At 41.2% G+C, this 17,637-nt stretch overlaps 1 protein-coding gene across 3 annotated transcripts in view; it reads right to left on the bottom strand.

Moving 5' to 3' along the window:
• LRFN5 (leucine rich repeat and fibronectin type III domain containing 5) overlaps nucleotides 1-17,075 on the bottom strand; it is a 310,079-nt gene extending 293,004 nt beyond the window's left edge. Inside the window, exon 1 of one of the 3 annotated variants that reach the window (XM_069558781.1) lies at nucleotides 15,435-17,075. The gene's annotated coding sequence lies outside the window, so the exon portion shown is untranslated. The remainder of the gene's footprint in view (nucleotides 1-15,434) is intronic. The other 2 variants (XM_069558779.1, XM_069558780.1) reach the window with 2 other exon arrangements.
• Nucleotides 17,076-17,637: the final 562 nt, after the last annotated feature.

Here is a 17,637-nt window from a genome sequence, read left to right as displayed (position 1 = left end):
CAAAATTCTTTTGCTGAAAAATACTGATGAAACAACCTGAACTCTAAAAAGTTTTGGCCCCTCCTATCACTCTGTTTGTCTCACTCTTTCAAATGCAGGTCTCTCTTCCTCGGATTGCTTCATAATCAACACAAGATTTCAATTTACAGTGGCAAGTCATGTCTTCAGATTGTTACTGATAGCACCAATTCAGAAAGAATGAGTACTGACTCCATTTACACACAGTTCACACGGATTCTCTCCGTCTAAGAAGCATAGAATCCCACAAAACCTATTACCCCATTGAGGAAAATTGTGTACTATGTGCTTTGAATCAGTTCTGCTTTGAATCAGTACTATGTGCAAAGAATCAGAATCTCTTTGAATGAGAGTTGATATGTCTCATTCCCTATACAGAATGTGTGTTTGTTTTTTTTTTTTAGTTTTTTATTTTTTTAATTTTAAAATCTTTAATTCTTACATGTGTTCCCAAACATGAACCCCCCTCCCACCTCCCTCCCCATATAGAGAGAATATGTGGACAGACACCACGATAGGGGAAAATCTTCAGAATGGTATTACATTGTTTTCCAAGGACTGCTTTTTTTAAATATTTCAAAAAAAGTGATTTTTTTTCTTTTTCATGGATCCCAGTATTCAAATATTAATATTAAAATGCAAATGGAAATTCATAAGAACTCAGTATAAAAATGAAACTAGTTTCCTTTAATTATTTTAGAAAAACAGATTTTAAGTGCTGTAGAACCACATTCCAAAACAAATATGTATTAATTAATGCACATATGAATTTTCAAACAATACCTCTTGAGTGTACATTTTGTACCAAGCATTACTTCCTAGAAACTCTCTATGGCCTTAAACACTGCTTTGAATCTGCTTCCTTTTTGAATATAGACACTCTAAAGATAATTATTTTTTCCATTATCAACTGTAATAGTACAGACATCACCTCAAACTAAAGAAATTATTTCTCCAACATCACTGGGAAAATGTAGTCATCAACTACACATTTTGATTTTTCTATTTATTTTGACCCCAACAAAACAAGAAGTACTACAGTCATATGCTCATATGGTTACTTAGATAAATGTTTTAATTTTCAATTAATAAAAATTTATTTGAAGAAGTACTAGAGCTATGAAAATGGTTACCATGAGTTAAAACAAAAGTTCTCAGCACAAATCACTCTAAAGAACCATAAAATCAATTTTTTTCATCAGAAAAAAAGAAAAACTAATTTTCTCTTGAATTCCCTGAAGATTCACTGAACATGAAAAGAAGGCCACAAAGCCATTGTTAGACACAGAGATCCCTTTCAATGTACCTTACCAAACTTTTGGGTTTGTAATTTTATATTCTTTCTTCAAAAACTCCCCAAAATTGTATACCTTTAAAACTGAAGATGCTGGATTGGTCATGCCTATTAGATAAGCAATGAAATAATTATTATTTTCAGTTTTCCTAATCATGCTCTAAAAGCCATACATGAGATGTTTCTCTTAAAATATTATTACAGCTAGTTTAACAATAATTATTCTAGCTAACTATTTAGCAACTAGTTATTCTATATCTCTATGAAAGTTTTGTTAATAATTTTTTTTAATCTCCATTCTTATGGGAAGAAAAGTATTACCTGATAATCCTTAGACGATTCCTTAAATCTGAGGCCTCAACAAAGTAAAGTAGAAAGAGATTTGCAAGCTGACAATCTACTCAAGACAAATATTACACTCTGATATACAAAATATAAGGACATATATTTTGCTAATGCAGTTCTAGCAGTCCATTATTTGCCAATGTATGAAGTGCTGGGAATGCATTACTTCACTTACTCTTCACAGTAGGCTTTATGATATCAACATCAGCCCCATTTACACGTGAAGAAATTGATACTACTATGCTAAAAAAAAAAAAAAACCTCAACTTTAATGTATATTGCAACATTCACCAAATAGGAGAGGTACTTGGTTATCTTGGAATTCACAAGTCGAAATTTCAAATGATTAGGAGAGCATAAGTTACTTATCTTATATCAAACTCTAAAAATCACAGTAAGAAATAGCAGAAAGAAAATGCAAATAAAATATATCATATATTCCATATATTCCAAGGAGACTTTTTCAAATCCACAACAAAACATTTTACAGAAAAATTTTGAGATGACTGTGACATGCATTCCCAGGTACTCCTTCCAAAAGGTATCTTTTTTATTAAAAGTAAAAATACTGAATTTGACTTTATTCATTTTGTAATTATGTCTTTCTTGCAAATAAATAGTAATCAGAAAGCTATCAACTCATTATAATTGCACTGTCCCATGAACTACACTCTGCACCTTACTATACCTATAACAGTATGTCAAATTCCTGTAGAGTAATTTGATACATAAATGAGAACATTATTAAATAGAATGAGGTGTGTATGAAGTTCCAGAATAAAGTAATTGTGCAATCCAGATTTAATTTACAGAAGAAATGAATAGTAAATATGAATCACTAAACTATAATTAGAAAGTAAAATGAAATCTTGGAGAAATGACAAAATGTCACTCTGAACCAAACCAAGCCCAAATGCAATGCAGAAAGAAACAAAGACAAATCCTCCCTTGGGCTTTAGGTGAATGGCATGATCCCTCATAAAAGAGGACAACCTTTTTAGGGATGCTTCTCTGAGGCAGTGATAACTGGCTACAATAGAAAACAGGCAAATCAAAATTAATTCTTACATACATTCAGTCATGTTAGGAAACATCTTAAGGGATTCCCTGGTAGCTTAGCAGTAAGGAATCTGTCTGCAATGCAGTAACTGCGGAGAGGAAGTTTCAGTTCCTGGGTAGGGAAGATCCCCTGTAGCAGGAATGGGCAACCCACTCCCTTGCCTAGAAAATCCCATGCACAGAGGAGCTTGGCAGGCTAGAGTTCACAGGGTCACAAAAGAGTCGAACATGATGGACCGACTAAACAACTACAACAACATTCAATCATGTTTGCAAACATTTCAGGAAAAAGCAATTTGAGGAAATTTGAGGCATTTGAGGAATCAGCTAATACTTCCAACAGCCTAAGAAAAGAAATAATTCTTCAAAAATCCATCAGTCTAGGGGTAGAGGGGCAGCATGCCTGAATATAGTAAACATTTGATAAACATTTGTTGAAAGAAATTTTCTAAACAGGAGGCAGAATTGTTTTCGAGTCTACGCACAGTGACTGGTTATGTCCCATCACCCAAAGAGGGGTGTTGGTGTCTCTCTTACCTATTCCTACCCCAGAGCTTAGTGGTTTAAAGTAACAACCATTTTATTTGTCCATGATATGTGGGTCATCAATTAGAGCTAGCTGGCCTGCTGGTCTCACCTGTGATCACTCATGCTACTACCTACAATTATCTGGAAGCTTAACTGGGCTTCCCATGTACCTCAGTCGGTAAAGAATCTGCCTGCAGTGCAGGATACCTGGGTTCGATTCCTAGGTTGGGAAGATCCTAAGAGACTAACACTTGCTTACTTAACTGTTTCTAGATGGTGTAAGGTGGCCTGATTTGCATGACTTAACATTGGTGCTAGAGATCACTCAGGCCACTTGTCTACAGCAGAGGTTCCCAGACTTCCTAGCATCATATTAATATTTTTCTAGGAAAGTAAGAGTGAAGGATACAGGGTCTCTGGAAGACTCCGTCGGAAATTACACCACGTTACTTCGGCCACGACTATTGTTCAAAGCAAGTCAAGGCCAATCTAGATCCAAAGGGAAGGCAAACAGACATTTTCCTTGATGGGAAGACTTGCAGTGAACTTGTGGCTGCTTTGAATTCACCAGGGGAGGTAAGAAAGTAAATCACCAATGGGAACAGACCACAGGGCCTTATCTAGAAACAGTCTGTTCTGTCAACAGATATACCAAGAATTAAGTATCAGATTTTCGCTAATGCCAGGCCCCTTTGTCACTGAAATTTAACAGCACAGAAAACTGGATACAGGGTGAGGAAATGAGCTTGTTATTTGACTTTTTTCTGGCCCTACCCCAAAGGGAGGAGTTAACTCCGGATAAAGCCTGAAGCACTCATTAAGGGCTGTGACAGGAGCCCGCAGACAGAGACAAGCAGAATGAATGAAAAGCACAGTTAGACAGAGCATAAGTTTTCATGAGAAATAGAGTAATTTCCAAATTCCACTAAGTTCTAATGTTCTAAAATTTCACAGAACTTTTCTGAGTCTTTTGCACTAGCAAAAGCACTAAGATAGCAATTATTTAATAATTACTTAGATATACCAGCCAATTTATAAAGGCATGCAGATCCCTTCTACAGATGGGAATTGGGAATCAAATTAAATCATCCAAAATCACACAGTCTCCTTTAGCAAAGAAAAAAAATTAGCATATACTTAAATTTCAGACTTAAGTGTAATTGTTAGTCGCCCAGTTGTGCCCAACTCTTTGCAACCCCGTGGACTGCACCCCACCAGGCTCTTCTGTCCATGAGATTTTCCAGGCAAGGATACTGGAGTGGGTTGCCATTTCCTTCTCCAGACTTAGGACCAAATATTTCCTTCTCACTGCAAACAGCTACAGAATCCCCTAATGGATAACCATGCATGCTAATATGCATGCTAAGTCACTTCAGTCGTGTCTGACTCCATGCCATCCTCTGGACTGCAGCCCACCAGGCTCCTCTGTCCATGGGATTCTCTAGCCAAGAATACTGTAGTGGGTTGCCATTTCCTTCTCCAGAGGATCTTCCCGACCCAGGATGGAACTCTTATCTCTCATATCTACCTACCCTGGCAAGCAGGTTCTTTACCACTAGCGACACCTAGGAAGCCCAATGGATAACCATTAAGTCTTTTTTAAACTTCCAGATGTGACACAAGGCAATTCAAAGAGTACCATAAAGGGAAAAGAAGTTGAGGATAAGAGGCATATTCAGCAGATAGTCATTATCCTTGAAGGAGGATGAAAACAAATTTATATAATAAAAAGAAAAACAGCTTTAAGAGGTAGAAGAAAAGGGACATGTCTTAGTTGCAGCAAATATAGCATCTTCTTTAGAATTAGAAATATTTATATTTGAATTCCAGCCCTGTCATCTCTTAGTCATATAATCATGAACAAGTAAATTAACTGCCCTCAGTCTCAATCTGCTCCTCTAAAAATGTATAGAATCATGCCTAAAATAAAGGTTACTGCATGGATTAGAAGAAAGTAAAAACGTCTGTACAGAGAGGACATTCGCAGAAAATGATTATGATCCTGATCACCAGTATCATCATCTAATTATACATCATGCAAGGGCTTCCCAGGTGGCTCAGTGGCAAAGAATCCATCTGTCCATGCAGGAGATGTGGGTTCGATCCCTGGGTTGGTAAGATCCCCTGAAGAAGGAAATGACAACCTAACTCTAGTATTCTTGCCTGGGAAATCCCATAGCCAGAGAAGCCTGATGGGCTCCAGTCCATGAAGTCACAAAAGAGTCAGACACAACTCAGCAACTAAACAACAACAAAGATATATTAACATCTTTCAGTGCTTTCCATACATAATACATGGAGAAAAACTCATATGCTTTCCTCAGTAGAGAAGATCTTAGAATTTTAGTCATCCTCAGGCTCTGTTTTACCAAAACACCTAAAAATCTTGATACTCTGTCAATAAATTTCCATCAGTCAATTCAAAAGGAAAACAGGCCCACTGAAAAAAATACTAGCTATATGAGAACAATGAAAAGATGTTTTTAATCATACACAGAAGGGAAGGAAAATAAGTTTGCAGAAAATTTAATATCAGTATAAACATGACAGCCTTAAATATGTCATGGGTTGGGCCCCAAGGGCTTTCTGCAATCACTAACATACACAGTGAAGACCTGAATTCATAAAGAAAAAGCTAACTATATTTACGAGTGTTATATCTATTTTAATAACTACCAGCAGTTCCATTAAAAGTAAAACATCTAAAAAAAAATTCTAAACATGATGCCTCGAAAGAATAACATTCAAGAGTATGGAGAATGTCAAGAACCAGAAGACTCATTTTGCAAGGATACTAGAAACAGGAATCTGTCCTTTCCTTTTGTATTTAAGTGCTTTTCTCCTTGTTGGAAATTATGAGGTGACCTCATTTGAAAGCTGAGGAAATTATCAGGAGCCTAAACATGGATTTTATTCAATATTGGAGGAAGTTACACAAATTAGTAATTATTTTAGAAATGAGTATCATCTAGGTTTAAGGGTAAATTAAGAGGCAAGATATAAGAATGTCATCAAGACTGACTTGAGCCTAGGGCTGCCTTGCTGAAAGAATATCTGTTCCTTGCTCCAGGTATCAGCTTCCCAGAGTGACATCTATGCCATTTGGGCTATTGGGTCTCCAAAGAGAAATGGTTTGCAGAGTATCAAAGCATGCATTAAATAATGAAGAAATATTTGTTAAAGGAACCAAAGAATGGGCCTTGAATCATTCTTGTCTAGATCAGAGAGCCCATAATGCAGCCAGCACATCAAGTTAGAGTGAGCTGAATTTCTACCATGTCTTATTCCATTCCATTGTTTCTCATATATGTTAAAAAGAACACCACTATTACAATTTATAAGTTACTTTTCTATCAATACTTAATGGAGAAGATCTTATTAATTTCAGCATCATGAGCAAGTCCTGTGATATGAATGTTGAAAAAGTGGTCTCAGGTATTTTTAATAGTTTTAGACCCTGACTGGGAAGTACTTTAAATCTTGTGACCAAATTTGAGTTGATGAGTTGCAGCATCTTAGAAATACATGTTTAAGACTTGTCCAAACTCAAGAGGGAAGAGTCCATTGATCAAAGGGTAATACCTTACATGAGTGCTAGATAGAGGATTACTGCAGGTACCTGTTTTGTTCAGTGTCAAAAACAGGGAAACAATGGCCCTGTTAGACTCTACGCTAGTTGATCGATGGGACTTGTTGGTCCTGGTAACATACTTCAATGAGAAGCAACACAAACAAATCGAAACCTATGTTAAAGAGGATGATGAAGAAGATTTATGACAACATTTATCGAGTGTAAAAGGCTTGAAATCATGATACATCAAAAACTATCCAGAATCTGTTTAGATCAAGTTATGTTTAATCACAAGCAAAGCAGTCATGGGTTGGGAACCCAAGTAACTGAATTTAAATATTTGAGGTACTGTTAATGGGAATTAGAATTATTGTGTGTCCCTCCTCCCATATTAAAATTAATTAGGGGCCACAGGATGCCGACAAAGGTCTATATAGTCAAAACTATGGTTTTTCCAGTGGTCATGTATGCACATGAGAGTTGGACTATAAAGAAAGCTGAACACCGAAGAATTGATGCTTTAGAACTGTGATGACAGAGAAGACTCTTGAGTCTTCTCTTGGACTTGACTCTTGATTCTTGGATTGCAAGGAGATAAAACCAGTCAATCCTAAAGGAAATCAGTCCTGAATATTCATTGGAAGGACTGACGCTGAAGCTGAAACTCCAATACTTTGGCCACCTGATGCAAAGAGCCAACGCATTAGAAAAGACCCTGTTTCTGGGAAAGATTGAAGGCAGGAGAAGGGGACAACAGAGGATGAGGTGGTTGGATGGCATCACTGACTCAGTGGATATGAGTTTGAGCAAGGTCCACGAGCTGGATATAGACAGGGAAGCCTAGCATGCTGCGGTCCATGGTCTCACAAAAGACATGACTGAGCGATTGAACTGTCTAACTGAGAGGATGTCAGATTTTGGGCTCAATGCCCCAAAGGAATGATATGACTATACAAAAATGAAATAATCCTACTTTACCTGGAGTAATTTTTGGAATCACTACAGGTACCTAAAGTGAGTAAAGATGACTACATGGCAGGAATGCTTTCTGAGAAAATTTAAGGCTGAATGAATCTCAGAAGAACTCAAAAGTTTCATAATGCCAGACCCATCATGGGTTAAACTGAATTTAAATTTGAACGTGTTGGACAAGTTGGGTACTCTCCAGTGTAACAGATATATTACAGCCTACCGTTTCTTACACCCAGCCAGGTTCCCTGCTTTTTATCTTCTCCTTGATCTCTGAGGACACTGAACTGCACATCCCCTGGTGTAGATGAACTTCAGCATTCCCTGGAATCCTGAGGGTCTATAACCCCAAGGACAGACTTTGAAGTCATTCAGTTACCACTTCCTTTAGTTTCCTCCTTTACCCTCGTGATAGCTAATGATGAGATGATAATGATGATGGTAATGATGATGGTGATGACAACAGTTACATGTCTTTCATTGTTGGCTCTTTTTTTTTTTTTTTTTTGCTTCATTCTATGAGTGAGGACACTAAGTGTCAGGTAGATTTTGGTAGATTTTAAGAGTCACTCAAAATTGCACAGGCCTGAGACACAGGTATGTGAAATCCCCAAATTCATATATCTAACCACTCTGCAATACTGTTGTCCATAAAACACAGCTATAATTTCCTGATTTTCTCTTGTTTTCCCTACTATAAAGCATAAAATATCAAAACAGAATTTTAAAATGTCAGTTACTTTCAAGCTTACGCATTTGTTTACATCTTCCATGTTACTAAGAAAATCAATTTTTGAGGTCAACATTCAATATCTAGTTATATATTGCTAAAGTGCCTGATATTTGAACAATCAATATAAGGCAGATATCCTACATAATTCCTATAAATAATCTTAAAATTTCTATTTAAAGTTAGGCATATTTCTATTAGTGAGGCATTTCATATTAAAATATATGTGAATATTAGTGATATATTAGTGAATATTAATATATAATGATATTGCTATCCATGTATTAATAAAATAAAGCATATGTCCTAAGTGCTCAGTGCAGTGTTCAATGCTGCCCTATAAAGTATATGCATTTTAATGCTCCTATACAAATGCCTAAAGAAGAACTAAAAAGCCTCTTGATGAAAGTGAAAGAGGAGAGTGAAAATGTTGGCTTAAAACTCAACATTAGAAGCTAAGATCATGGCATCCGGTCCTATCACTTCATGGCAAATAGATGGGGAAACAATTGAAACAGTGAGGAACTTTATATCTTTGGGCTCCAAAATTGCTGCAGATGGTGACTGCAGCCATGAAATTAAAAGACACTTGCTCCTTGGAAGAAAAGCTTTGACCAACCTAGACAGCAAATTAAAAAGCAGAGACATTACTTTGCCAACAAAGGTCCATCTAGTCAAAGCTATGGTTTTTCCAGTAGTCGTGTATGGACATGAGAGATGAACTATAAAGAAAGCTGAGCACCGACGAATCAATGCTTTTGAACTGTGGGGTTGGAGAAGACTCTTGAGAGTCCCCAAGCTACAAGGAGATCCAACCAGGCAATCCTAAAGGAAATTAGTCCTGAATATTCATGCTGAAACTGAAACTCCAATACTTTGGCCACCTGATGTGAAGAACTAATTCATTGGAAAAAACCCGGATGCTGGGAAAGATTGAAGGCAGAAGGAGAAGGGGATGACAGAGGAGGATGAGATGGTTGGATGGCATCAGTGACTCGATGGGTATAAGTTTGAGTTAGCTCCAAGAGTTGGTGATAGACAGGAAAGCCTGGCGTGTTACAGTCCATGGGGTCGCAAAGAGTCAGACGGGACTGAGTGACTGAACTGAACTGATACAAATGCCTTAGCACTAATAAAACAAGTATGCATAAATCACTTGTTAACCTAACTTGGGAAATGGGGAAAAATGGAAAAAAAAATTGTGTTTTTCCACACAATGAGGAAAAAAAAAGAGCTAATTACTAAAAAAAATATCAGAGCCTTTACTTCCAAAGAAGATACAAGAAAGTTAGTTTTCATGTACAGAGTTGGTATGTTTACACTAGTAAACCACTTTAATGCAAACATAACTTTGGAAGTGATACCACCAAGATTCAGGACAACTCCAAGACAGGAAACAAGAGTCAACATGAGTAACAGAATCCAAAGAGCAACTAACACCTATTCTTTAGATCTTTTTAGCATTTCCTTAAAAGAGCTACAAAGGACAAAGTGAAAATACAATAATGTAAACAGCATTGTTTTGGCTTCTAGCTCTTAACTACTAGTTCCAGTTGAGTGTCTATTGAACTAATTGGCATTTTCTTTTATTCTTTTTCTAAGAATTCAGAAGCACTTTCAGAGTTGGGGAAAGGATCCTATAATTTTATTTCTGCATCTTATTTACTTCTTTTCTGGAGCTTTTTTTGTTATAAAATCTAAAATAGATGCAACATTCAGTGGCAATTCTGTAATTGTTCTTCATAAAGATTATAATAACACCAATTTCAAAATATTTCATCAGAAAGGTTTTTCAAAAAATATTACATATATGCTCCTACAAAGAAAAGAAGAAAAGCATGAGGGTTAAAATTAGATTAAAAGAAATTTTCTAGGAAGGCTCAAATTAGTCAATTAACATTTTCCTCCCAATGTGACCAAGTTTGTAACTTATTATTAACATAGGCTATCAAAGCCAGTTTCTGAGAAATCTTCCTGATATAGTTTGTAGTTTAAATAAGAAAGCCTTTTCATGTTTGGGGTCCCCTGACCCCTCTGGTTTCCCTCTCCCCTCCTTGGCTTGGCTTTGCTGCTGCTTGTAGTTGAGGGAGAGGTGGCCCCCTTCTCCTTGAGAAGGGGTCTCCTGAAATCTCGCTCTTTATAAATGAAGCAAAAGCATTTTATTGCCGCCCCCCCCCATCTTCCCCCCTTTCCCCCCTTCAATAAACCGAAAGATGGGACTGTTTGACAGTTTCAGATGATTATTTAATTTGTAAATATTGTACAAATTTTAATAGCTTAAATTGTATATACAGCCAAATAAAAACTTGCATTAATGACTGGTGGAACTGGTGTGATAGGATTGGTGTGCCACACTCCCTTTTTCTAAACTCAGGGTGTAGCCTTGAGAGTGGCCTGGAATCTGTGGGTTTATTTATATAAGGCAGTACTGTCCCTGGGCACAGTGTGGTACCAGTAAAATGATGGAGCACTTATATAACTATGTAATTCCTCTGAAATTTTCTATCACTTGTTAACCATCTTCATAATTAGTATTAAATTATGTCATAGATCAGTAAAAAGCATTCTGTCAGAACAGAATCTATCAGAACAGTAAGGTGAAAAAGCTTTTAAAAACACTATATTTGGATTAAATTCTTATTTTTCTCTCTTGTTATGCTTACATGAAACTGGAGTTTTCATAATAACGTATCATTTATGTTGATAGAGTATAATAAAAATGGTACACTTCTAACCAGAATAGCTTCAATACTTGTAAACATAATACTTCTTAATTTCACCACGCACACACCATGTAATGGACAAATTATACTGCCTTACACTTTAAATAGTCCTCAATGATTGAAAGATGCCACAGGAATAAAAATGGGAGCTGTAGAAATATAATAAGCAGTCTCACTCTCAAGGTTTACTGAACAAGGCAGAGCTATGCACATGTGTGTCAACAGAATGATGTAGCAAAATTACCTGTTAGTCATGTATCCTAGGGTGCCACAGTCACATCTATTTAAAGGCCTGAAATTCGATCTTCATTCTTTAATGAAATACAAAACTTAGAACCCTTTATACTATACACAAACTCTGAAAGTAATGCCAATACATTTTATTTCTGAGTAAACAGAAAATAAAAATCACTGGAATGAGTGAATCGATTAGCCAGTTAAGCCATCAGAAAATTTCAAGTAGCTTTCTTCTTCCAAATTCAAAATTGGCAAAAAATACTCAGCAACCTTATTTATAGTAAATTTCCCTTAAAATAACTGAATAGTTATGATACAGAACTAGGCTGCAGAGACAGGAACACTATTAGAAATCTGCAAGCATTTCATCCCAACCACATAACAACATTGCAATAGTATTAGCAGAAAGCAAGATCCTAATTTCACCATCTAGAAAACTCAGCAAAACTATCAAGTCTAAAGTGCTTCAAGCAGAAAGAGGAAAGAGAACACTGGTTTAAATGGACAAAAGGAAACTGATGGTCACTCATGAAAATACGAAAGGCAGTTATAACATGATGGTCATTTAAACACCAGTGCCATAGCCACACACTGCTTTAACACCAGGAATACACTGTGTCAGAGGAGATAAAAATCCTGGAAGAGGGGATAAGGATGAGTCAATTTTGTCTCTAGTGACCACACCTCTTGCTATCCCCTCTTAAGGAAAAGGAAAGAAAATCACCTCTGGCTGGTATCAGTCAGAGACACATCATGATGAACCCCTCCCAAAACACACAAGCACAAGAATTTCATATTTCAAAAATGAGGGGTGTGTACATGTATGTGAATGTGTTCATATATACATCACATTTGAGGGAGGAAACGAGGTATGTGAAGCATAGAAGACTGGAGTTGTTCAAGGTCATTCTCTGGAAAAGAGAAAGTGAAAAGATGACAAAAAGGAATGGTCTTAGGGACAAGAGTTAAATGACAATTCCTTTCCACCTGCCTAGGCTCACATCTGTTTCCAGGGGTGTCCTGGCTTCCCTATTATTCTACCCCTCTTATTAGTGACCATAAGAAGGCTGACAAGGAAGGAAGGTTTTGCCAGGAAATTTTCTGTCAACACGTGACAGTCTCAACCTATTCATAAGTCAAGTCAGCTCTAAGTACAACGCTGACCAAGGGCATTGGACTCAGATCCTCAAAGTGGTTGGGACATCTCTGTCTCCAGACAAAAGGGAAGGGAGGGGAGGCAGAAAGCTCCATTTCTTAAGGAAGTTCTAAACATGAAACTCTATGCTTAAAAGGTCTATTTGGTTATGATATTTCACCTACCTCCAATCTGCACCAATGAATGGCATTTTTAAAACATGAATGACACCATAATCTATTTTTAGGCATCTGAGCACTCAAGATCCAGTTAATACATTTGTTTCAAACTTCCCTAAGGATGAGGGCACAAGAACAAGACTTAACCTGCAAAGGACTGAATCCTTAATGAGAAAAGGCCAGGATGAAATGAAATGAGGAAGGAGATGAAGAAAATACCCAATTTTCCCAATACTAATATTCTCCACCAGCATCCTATCTTTCTTGGGCACCTTCTAAACAAGGATATCTTATTTGCCAGCAAATATTATGAGTATGCTATCGTTTCTGTTATAATATGGTGGAGAAATCTGGGGGACAAAAAAGTGTCCTTGTCAGACTGTTAGTATACACAAATCAATTTTCTGACTAGGATTTTCAGAGTGATAGGAGAAATACAAAAAAAAAACAAAACCCTCACTACAAGAGAAAAAGAAAAAAAATGAAAGGAAAGAAAAAGCTTTACCTAATTCCCCCCAAATTCGCAATTATTTTTAGTTTTTACACAGGCAGTACCCTTTTCTTTCCAAGTCTTCGGAAGGTACAGGGGGAACCTGCTTTTCTGCTAAAGTCGCGTTATCCTCTGTATCCTTTCTTGGGTCTGCCTGGAGCTCAAAGTTACAGAGCAAATCTGTCTGAAGAGTGGCCTTCAACTCCTTCTTGTTTATGGGGGATGGTAGCAGTCTTTCCACTGGTATTTCAGTTGGAGGTAAAACAGGAGTGGAAATGACCTGATTAAATCCAGGAGAACAAGACGGGAGAGGAGAGAGGAACGAATGGAAAACTAGGGAAAACACACTTAAGTTTCAGATTTTGAATCCTGAGAAATCATGCTCTATCTGGATATCAAGGCATTTATGCTGCCAGCTTTCCTTCTATGCATTTGGATTTTCATTTACGAAGAAGGGGGAGGAGGCTGCCCGCGCAGGGTGTCTGGCAGGACCTCACTGCCCACCCCGCGCGTCTCCCCACCTTCTCCGTCTCAAATGCAAGCGGCCACCTCTGCCACGATGCGCCCGCTGCCTGCCAGGGGGCCCGCTGCGCTCTCCCGCCCCGCCCCAAGAAAGTGTCACCGCGGGCCTGGCAGCTGCAGTGGCGGAGCCCAGCCCCCAAGGCCGCTGCAAACATGGCCTTGTAGCACCACCAGCCTGCGAGGGCTGCAGCAGCAGCCGAGCCCAATCTCCAGAGGAGTCGGCGACATCAAGGCGCAGGAACAGAGAGAGCAGCTAGCTAGCGAATGGCATTTGTGGTCTGCAAATGCCATCATATGGAAATATATTTAAAAAAAAAAAAACGCAGCCAGCGGAGGAAAAGCAGGCAGCGCCCCTCCACTTTCCAAGTGGCTTGAGCAAAGAGAAACCCCCGGAGAAGCCCCAGCCACTGCCTGCCCGAGCCGGGCGCCGCGCGCTCGGCCGGGCCGAACCCTCCTCCTGGTGCAGCCAGCAGGCAGCTCCCGAGGGCGGGAGACAAACGAGCCCTCCTCAGCTGAATTATTCAGACTGCCTTCACTGTCGAATAAAACATTGATGAGACTACTTTGGAAGTGCTTTATCTTGTTAATCCTAATGCCCTCGAGAAGGGAGAGAAATTTTCCGTTGGGGACGCAGAGGTGATGGGATAAGAAAATGAGAGAAATGAGGTGCGAGGGTAAGGGGCTTTGGAAGTTCACTCAATTTGTTCTGCCTCAGCCTGCGGTGGGAATCTCCATTTTTAACACATCAGACTCAATATGTTAATTAGGCAGTCGCAAATCCACCCTACTCGTTGGAAATCAAGGCACTGGCAAGAATTTTCAAGATACACATTACCAAAAAAAATTAAAACGGGGTGGGGGGGCGCAGAACAAAATAAAAACAAACAAACCACGCGCGTGCAAGCCCCTCTCCACAACCGAGACAATACAGCTGGAGAAGGTATAGGGGTGGTGGCTGTGGTTTTAGCAGCGCTCCTCTAGATATAAAAATGACTTCTTTCATGTATCTACTTTGCTAGATAAAAGCAAACCCTAGCAGTTAAACACCATATCTCAACACATAGACTCCTGACAGTGAATTCCCTTCCATGCAAAGCAAGTTCCAAGAAAACTATTTCGAATTAAAGTCTCCAGACGCGTAATTTACAGCTAAAGGATCTGGCAAGCCGGACCACAATAAGGAAAGGAAAGCAACCTGGCACCAGAGGTAGAGAAGGGTCAAAATGATCCCTGCCTGAAACGATGGGTGGAAACCAAACACCCTCTCGCACTCCACAATCTGGGGAGGGCTGGATACCAAATGGTCCGTGGCAACCATAGCCTGAAGGAAACACGGGATTTTAATCTCTGGCATCTTCAGACAGGTTCAACACGCCTAGCTTTCCAAAAGCATCACTTAGGGGGGAGTGTATCCATATTTTCGAGGCTTTCACTGCTAGATTAAGTGCTCAGGTATAGATTTATATTCTATCTTCTAGAATTTATATTACAGCATCACAGAGTGCCCTTGGATACCCGGCCCTTCTTAATGATTTTCAAAACATTAATAAGTAAAGTAGCCTGCAATGCAGATAAGACACTAGAAATAAGATCAGAAGGAAAGTGGGTGAGGCGGCTAGTCATTTTCTTGTTACCTGGTGCCTCCAGAGGAAAGACGGTCGTAGGAAGACTTTCTGCCAGCAGGTACCATCCCAGCAAGGTGGCTCCAGGTGGCTTTCACAGGCGTACGCGGGTCTCGCTCGTCACTTCGCTGCCCTTTGCCATAGCTCAGCACCCGCATCCTAGGGAGTCCGAGAGGCGGCTCCTGCCACTACCTCCGCTGCCCGCAGGTCGCGCTGGGTGGGGGATCCGCGGCGATAGCCCCATGAAACCCGCGTTTCTGCACCCGGGGAGCGGGCAGAGGCAGGGCGGCCGCGCACGCACACACAGACACACACTCAAGCACACACACTCACACACTCGCAGCCAGGCGCGCGCGCACTCGCATTCACACTTGCACACACACACTTGCACACACACACACACACACACACACACCCAGTACAGCACCGGGAAGGAAAAGCAAGGAGGGTACTGGTCCTTCTCACGATTGGCTTCGATGTCCACCGGACCAAGGACAGCAGAGAGAGTGGTCTGGCATAGCCTTTCTATCACGTTTTCTTCAAGTTCTCTTCCAACCCAAATCCACGTAATTCAAGAGCTGGTGACATTTTGGTGTGGAGGAGAGAGCCAGGAACCGGCGAGGAAGAGTCGAAGAGTCGCGGATTTTGGTAAGCAGTTTGACAGATAATTCTTGTTACCTTGATTGTGCAGAAAGCCGCTCGACAGGCTGAACTTTTAGCTTCAAATTATGTAGACCGAAATGTAAATATCTTTCTGGCCGAGACAGGAAGGTCTGGATGCACAGACACAAGACGGTTGCAAGACCCTCTGGTGACCTTGTGATGTACCTGGAAGCAGGTTAATACTGGAGCTTTCCCAGCCTCTAAGTAAAGCGATCCACACACAGGGGTCCGCAGCTGAGCTGCTCTTCCGAATCCAGCCTGGAAAATGGGTTTGGGCGTCCTCCGCGCTCTGTGAGAAGCCGGGCATCGAGGGCACACCGCCGAGTTAACACATTTGCTTCTGGGCAGTTGGATAAAAGACAGTCAAATGCATCAGACAAGTGAGCGCACAAATACACACACATACACACACTTACGCACGCACGCTACTAGCTGAAGAGAGCTTACAAAAAAAAAAAAAAAAAAAAAAGGCCAAGATGACTTCCAAAGGTACAAACGATCCAAAATCTTTCCTGAAAAACGGAAGGGCCAGCCGGAAGGTTACAGACATCTTCCCAGGTCTTTCATTCGTCCTCTCTCCTGTGAGTGCTGTGTGTGCCTGTTTGTATTTCCAGAAGGTTTCCTTGGTCTGCCCCACCCCCGTCCAGTTGCGCTTTTTCTCCTGATAGAAACCGACCATGCAAAATGGATTATATGGGTGGGTTGTGCTCACAACCCGGTGCTCCACAAAGTCTAGAATCCTAGGGGAGCAGCCAGCTGCAAAGCCATTGCCATCCTCGAGGGAAGAAGGAAAAACACGCGCAAACACACGCACACCCGTGCGCACGCACACATGGGAGTCCTCAGTTCGGGCCGCTCTGCACACGCCGCCTGCCTCCCTGCGCGCCACTGCACACAGCGCCCCGCCCGCTGCCCGCGGCTCCCAGGCGAGTCCGCGGCTCAGACGAGGGGCTGGCAGCCTGACTCCCGCGCTGCGGTGGCGGCCAAGGCGGGCCCGGCTCCCCGGCTACCCGCGCCGGACAGCGGCAGCCGCCGGGCCGGGAGGAACTGCGTCCCGCGCTGCAGCATGGAGGCGGCGGCGGCGGCGGCGGCGGCGGCGGCGGCGGCGGCGGCGGCGGCGGCGGCGGCGGCGGCGGCGGCGGCGGCGGCGGCGGCGGCGGCGGCGGCGGGCGCGCGGCCGTGAGCCCGGCCCTCGCCGCAGTGACGGGAGCCGCCTCGCCCCCCAGACTCCGAGTCAGGCGAGACCCCCGCCGGGGCCGCCACGCGGCCCTCCGCGCCTCGGAGCCGGGCGTATTCCGGACTGATTTACCCAGGACTCCTAGAGCAAAGGGCCCGTCGAGCGTCGGCAAATCCCGGGGCAGGCGAGGCGCGGGGGCGTTGCAGGTAGGGGGAGGGGAGAAAGCAGAAAACCTGAAGGCTGAAGGCGAACTCCCAGGAGCATTCCTGGGCTCTTGCGAAGGGGGAAACTTGCTGACCGCCCACTGCCCCACGGTTATGGGATCAAGGGTTGTCACTGAGTCAGGCTGTGACTGCTTATGGGAGAGGGAAAAGT

Source organism: Ovis canadensis, chromosome 18 (assembly GCF_042477335.2).
Source record: "Ovis canadensis isolate MfBH-ARS-UI-01 breed Bighorn chromosome 18, ARS-UI_OviCan_v2, whole genome shotgun sequence".
NCBI classification, from domain to species: Eukaryota; Metazoa; Chordata; class Mammalia; order Artiodactyla; family Bovidae; genus Ovis; species Ovis canadensis.
This window is presented reverse-complemented; position numbering and strand designations above follow the sequence as displayed.